Genomic DNA, 6,749 nt, shown 5'->3' on the forward strand with positions numbered 1-6,749 from the left:
GCATAAATATAAAACCTACCAAGACAGAATTAATAGTACTAATACTAGTATTTTTAATTTTTTTAAATTAAAATTAAAATTAATTTATTTCACTTGTTTGTTTTGCTGGGGAGGAGGTAATTAGGTTTATTTATTTTTTAATGGAGGTACTGGGGATTGAACCAGGATTTCTTGCTGCTAGGCATGCCCTCTACCACTGAGCTATGTATCTTCCCCCCTAATACTAGTATTTTTTTCATACAGTCAATATTCATTTAGGTTTACTCATATATTTACCTTTTCTGGGGCTCTTAATTCCTTTCTACATTCTGTATTTCAGCTTGGGATCATTTTTCTTTTTCCTGAAGAATCCCCTTTAATAGTTCTCATGGTGTTGGTCTCACAGCAATGAGTTATCTTTGTCTTTGTTTATCTGGAAATGTCTTTATTTTACATTCACTATCAAAGAAAGTATTTGTCTTTGTTTTCACTCCTTTTCTGGCCCAGTGCAGGTACTTCATGCCCCAGGCCTTGTGCTTCCCTGCTAGTGACTGGGCTCCTGATGCCTGATGCCCTCCTCATGCCCACAGCACCAGCATTGGCCCACCTGAAACTTGGGAGAATATGTCTTGCTTGCCTGGTAACTGTGGACCATTTCTTACCTGGGCAACCCAGAGAACTTCTTCTCCATCAAGTGGGCTATAACTCCATCTTCTCCAACTTAGATCTGCATCTCAGAGGACCTTCTTCTAAATTTGTCCATCCTTAGGTACTTTTCTCAGGGCTTTAGCATTCTCTTTATATATGTATAGTTATATCCCTTTGGAATTAGTGATTTTTTTATATCAAAATTTCCCCATTTAAATTACTCTCTCTCCCAGTGACCCCAGTGTGATTTCTCTCTCCAGATACATCAACATGCATCCCCAGGATAAACCCCATTGGTCATTATGCATTATCTTTATTGGGTACATATTATCCAGTATAATAGATATATATTGTTGGATTAAATTTGCTAATATTTGGTTAAGAAGTTTTATATCTACGTTATGAGGGGTAATGTTCTGTAATTCTGTTTTCTTTTGATGTCTTTGTTTGTTTTTGGAACCAGGGTAATACTGGACTCATAAAATGATTTGGTGTTTCCTTCTTTTCTATTTTCTCAAAAAAGTGTGTGTAGGATTGATATTATTTCTTTCTTAAATGTTGGATGGAATTCACCAATGAAGTTATCTGGGCCTGGAGTTTCTTTGTGGAAGTTAACTATAAATTCTGCTTCTTTATTGATATTGGGATGTTCAAGTTTTCTGTTTCTTCTTGGGCCAATTTTTGATAATATATGTCTTTCAATGAATGTGTCCATTTCATCCATGTTTTCACATTAATAGTTGTTCGTAATATAGCTTTATGTCCTTAATATCTTTTAGGTCGGTAGTGACGTCCTTTTTCAGTCCTGATATTGGTGACTTGTATCTTCGCTTCATATTTTTCTTGATCAGTCTGGGCAGGACTTGTGAATTTTATTAATCCCCCCACCCCGCCCTACAGAACCAGTTTTTGGGTTTGTTGATTTTCTACATTGTTTTTCTGGTCAGTAGGCCACATTTTCAGGGTACTCTCATCTCTCTGATCTTGTACTGTAAAATTCTGGCCGCTAAGGCAATTTTATAATGACATCAAATAGATTCAGTGCCTTTAAATAGACTTAATTTTCGTATCTTTTCTGGCTTATCAAGTTGTTCTCAGCAAGAACACATGTTACTTCATTTTAGCCAGGAACAGAAATGTAAGAGAAATAATTTTGGGTGGCTGATATTGCAGGAAAAGCACTGATTTGGTGAGAGGATTCTTGGGTTCAAGACTTTCCTCTGTTGCTTACTGGTATTGCTGTTAATAACCTTGGGCAAGTCAACTTGACTAAGCTTTAGTTTCCTTGTCTGTAAAGTGGGGGTAATAATAATATCTTATATCACAATGCTTCTGTAAGTATTAAGTATTCCAATGTGAAACTGTTTTATGAACTGTGAAGAATTTATGAATATAGTATGGCCCATATTTAATTTGTACAATTGTGGATGCCTTGGAGGCAAGGACTCAGTCCTTTTGATCGTGATTCCTGAACACCTAGCACAATTTCTGGAACATATTTTGGTGTTTAATAAACCTTTGTTGAGCTCAACCAAAGCTATTTTATATGAATGGCTAAAATTCTCATACACATGCCCATAATTATTGGCAATACCTGAATTAATCCAGATCATGCTGAATTGTTGTTTATTATCATTATTTAGACTAAAAATGTATACAATATCATGTGTAAACTTCCTGTATTATTCTTATAGGATTATCCTTTTTCTGGCCACAAACAGAAAAATGTGCTGAAAGATCTATAAATAGTGGAAATTCCCAAGGGTTGTCTCATAAGAAGAAGAGGTGAAAAGATGCCCTGATTCTGGTAATGCTGAAGGATGAATAAGCAGATATAAAAGAGGTTCCTAAGTGTTTTGTCACTGAAGCTTATAAGCTCTAACCTTGTGGCCACATTCCTTTACAGTTTCTGCAAGTGGGGCTGTTTGGAGGAATTTAAGTACACCACCTATAGATGACAGGCTTTTGTATTATCTTAACACCATTTCTGGGTCCCCCTTGCACTTCCCTGCCACATACATGCGTGCGTATCTCTCTCATCAGTTTTAAATTCAAGTGTGAAGTTCATTCTGGCTAGAACACTGTTTCCCTAGCTTCAAGATTCTGCATACCGCCTTTGTAATTCTTTTCCACATCTATGTACCACTTATACAATTTATCTAAGATTTTCTTTGAACTAATTTTCTTTTTCCTAAATGCATGTATTTTAAAAGAAACTTAATATCACTATCACAAATTGAAAACCAATACCACTTTCCAAGATCATGGTAAAAACAAAACAAAACAAAAAACCAGTGAAAACAAAGCACTTTTATTAAGTAATACAAAGAGATCACTGCCTGTTGAAGACTCTGAGCCCTGGGCCTGCTCTCTTTCAGGCATCCACTGAGTTAGATCATCTCCTAGGTCACTTTCAGCTTGCAACATCTATGGTGTTTCAAATATTTTCTCTTCCAACCAATTGTGTATTTCCTCCCTCAGTTCTTACTCACGCAAACTGTCCTTGACTTACACCTCACGTACAAACTATTCCTTTTCACCAATGACCACCTCCATTTTTAGTGCTGAGACTATGAAAAAAAAAAAAAGGGAATTTTATATAAGAAATAGAAAAAGGAGGGAAATTGTGAAAAGCAGGAAATGATTAGGAGAAGGCGACTCAGGCAAAAATCATTCTGCCTCCTTGACCTAGAATAGTTTCCTCTATTTACCCAAACATTTTCATTTCCTTGCACTTCCTCTTTGAGATTTGAATTAAAATTCTCCAAAAAAGGCAGATGCCTCTAGGAGGTTTAAGAGGCCATCAGTGACCCTCTACCTTAGTACAAATTATTCCAATCCACTTATTTCCTTAATACTTGAAATTGCCTACATTGAAGGAAAGGGAATGAAATAATTCTGATGAGTAGTGTATTTTGGAAGCCTAGGGGAGGACAAGAGGTGAGACAGTTGGCTGAGGAGGCATTGAGAGACAGAAGATAAATAGAAAAATGTGAGAGTCTCAGAAGTTTAGCGTAGTTTAACAGTTTCTCTCTTTCCCCTCCTTCTCACACTATCACCTTAATTTCTGTTCTAGAGACTCTTAAGTTAGATTAGTATAGAAAATTACACAGTTCAGCTAGTTCTTAGATTATTAGACTTTTATAGGCTAGGATTCTCCCCACCGTTAGTAAAATTTCTTCTAAGAGAAAATGTCTTCTGTGTCGTGTGACACAGTATTTTGTAACCTGAGAACTGTGCAGTGCTCCATACGCAGTGGGTAACTAAGGAATGTTATTACTATTGTCTGCCTTTGTAAATTTCCAGTGAGACAGAAAATGTCAGGAAGATTGTTAGTATGGATATGAATTTCCCCAGAAGAACAGTTCAATTTTGCTTATGGTGTTTCTGTGTGTTTTGGGTCCTGTGTTAGGTTTCTTATCACGCTAAGTGCAATGGTTCTTCTGATGACTTTCAGGCAGGTTCTGGATCAGTGCTTTTCAAACTGTCTGTGGTGAAGGACCAGGATTTGTGTGTATGTGTCTCTCTGATCCATGGCAGAGCAATCCTAGTGTGAAGCTTGTGCCACATGTGACTCACCACACCAGTCTGACAAGGCACACGTTGTTCTGTTACCTTGCTCAGCAAGACAGTTTGATTAAGCCTGAGCTTGGATGTTCTGGTAATATCAAATTGCTATAAGGACTTCTAAACACATACTCATAATTTCTGGACTTAACACATTGAGGACCGATTAAAAAAAATTTCAAAGACCATGCTTTGAGTAGACTGATCTAGTCGGGGTGCTCTGAGAGTTCCTGTTATAAAATGACAAGACCCCTCCAGCCCTGGTGAGTCCTTTTACTGACCTAAAGTAAATGTAATAATAACAGTATGGTCCATGGACAAAAATAATCCAAGAATTATTGGTTTGTAACATGAATTTTCCAACTCACTTGGCACGCTCTTATTGCTATTCTCATTTTATAAAACTCTACCATAAAATTAGGAGCCCAGAAAATTTGAAGATCTTATTATAATTTTTGCCAATTATTATATTACATAAACATGATGTGTAAAATAATTTGTAAAGCACTTTCTGTCAGGTTAATTTATGCTGCCATAACAAATGATCCCTGACATCTCTGAGCTTTATAACAACAAACATTTATTTCTTGTTCATGCTTTGTGTCCATCATGGGTCCATTTCAGCTCAGCTCCAATTTATCTTCATTTTAGGACCCACAGTAAGAGTAGTCTAAGTGGAACATTGCTGGTCTTGTGGTCAGGGAAGAGAGAAGATGGCAGCCATGTGATAGCTCTTAAAGCTCTACCAAAAGTGTACACATTACCTTCTCTCATATTTCAATGGCCAAAGCAAGTCACATGACCAAACCTGAAGTCAATGAGTCAGGGATGTATAACCTCCCAGGTGGAGGGGCCTGGGAGGAGGGGCAGCAAAGAATTAAAACTAGTAACACCTATGACACATGCTGTTAAAATCTGAGTGAGAGTTGTGGAAAGAGCAGAGAGGCGTTTCAAATTGTGGGGAATCTATTCCATAACCAAGAGAAAGAAAATTACTTTTACTAATTTCAGTACCCATTTGAGAACATTTTACTCTTTTTGTCCAGCTTTAATGAGATATAACTGACATATAACGCTGTGTAAGTTTAAAGTGTACAATGTAATGGTTTGATATATGTATATATTGAGAAATGATTGCCACAATAACATTAGGTTACATATTCATTATGTCACATAATTACAATTTTTTCTGTGTGTGGTGAGAATTTATAAGATTTACTCTCTGAGCAACTTTCAAATATACAATACAGTATTTAACTACAGTTACCATGCTGAACATTTCATCCCCAGAACTCATTCATCTTGAAACTGGAGGTTTGTACCTACCTTCACCCATTTCCCCCACCCAACACTCCTGGCAACCACCTATCTGCTCTCTGTTTCTATGAGTTCAGTTTTTGTTTTGTTTTGTTTTTTAGATTCCATATATGTGAGATCATCCATCATTTGGATTTCTGTCTGACTTATTTTGCTTAGCATAATGCCCTCAAGGTTCATCCATGTTTTTGCTAATGGCAGGATTTTCTTCTTTTTCAAAGCTGAATAATATTCTTGTGTGTGTGTGTGTGTGTGTGTGTGTGTGTGTGTGTGTGTGTGTGTTGTTTGCTTTTCAAAAGCTTTTTAGTTTGATGTAGTCCCTCTCATTTATTTTTGTTTTTGTTACGTGGGCTTTGGTGTCATATCCATAAAATCATTGCTAAGACCAATGTCAAGGGGCTTTTCTCCTATGTTTTCTTTTAGGAGTTTTATCGTTTCAGGCCTTACAAGTCTTTAATCCATTTACAGTTAATTTTTGTGAGTAGTATAAGAAAGAGTCCACTTTCATTCTTTCGCAGGTGAATATCCAATTTTCCCAATACTATCTATCTTTTCTTCATTGAATATTCTTGGCTTCTACATCAAATATTAGATGTCCATATATACGTGAGTTTAATTTTGGGCCCTCAACTGTTTAATTGGTCCATGTATCTTTTTTTGCTAATACCATAATGTATTGAGCACTATAATTTCGTAATATAGTTTGAAATCAAGAATTGTGATGCCTCCAGCTTTGTTATTTCTCAGAATTGCTTTGACTATTCGGGGTCTTTTGTGGTTCCATATGAATTTTAGTATTGTTTTTCTATTTCTGTAGAAACTGTTATTGGAATCTTGATGGGGATTGCACTGAATCTATAGGTGGCTTAGGGTAGTATGGACATTTTAACAATATTAATTCTTTATTTTACTCCATCTTAAAGGCTCTGTAAGAGTAGGTGTTTAAGTGTCATAAGTAGAAAATGTATCCCCTATGTAAGAAGTATAGATGATTTATATTAAAAACAGAAACATGGGAATTTATTCATCTCTCTGCTGGAGTATATAGGGATTAGATATTAATAAGCATGAATGTAAAGTATACACAAAAGAGAATAAAGACTAATCCAATACTAACTCAATTTATGTGTGAGGTTTCAAAACTTCAATGTCTTTTATCTTGATTTGCATGATTCATTTTAGAAGATGAGAATATCACAGAGAAAAAGTAACATTTTCATGTTCTGAAACTTTTCAGA

This window comes from Camelus bactrianus, chromosome 4 (genome assembly GCF_048773025.1).
Source record: "Camelus bactrianus isolate YW-2024 breed Bactrian camel chromosome 4, ASM4877302v1, whole genome shotgun sequence".
Classification (NCBI taxonomy): Eukaryota; Metazoa; Chordata; class Mammalia; order Artiodactyla; family Camelidae; genus Camelus; species Camelus bactrianus.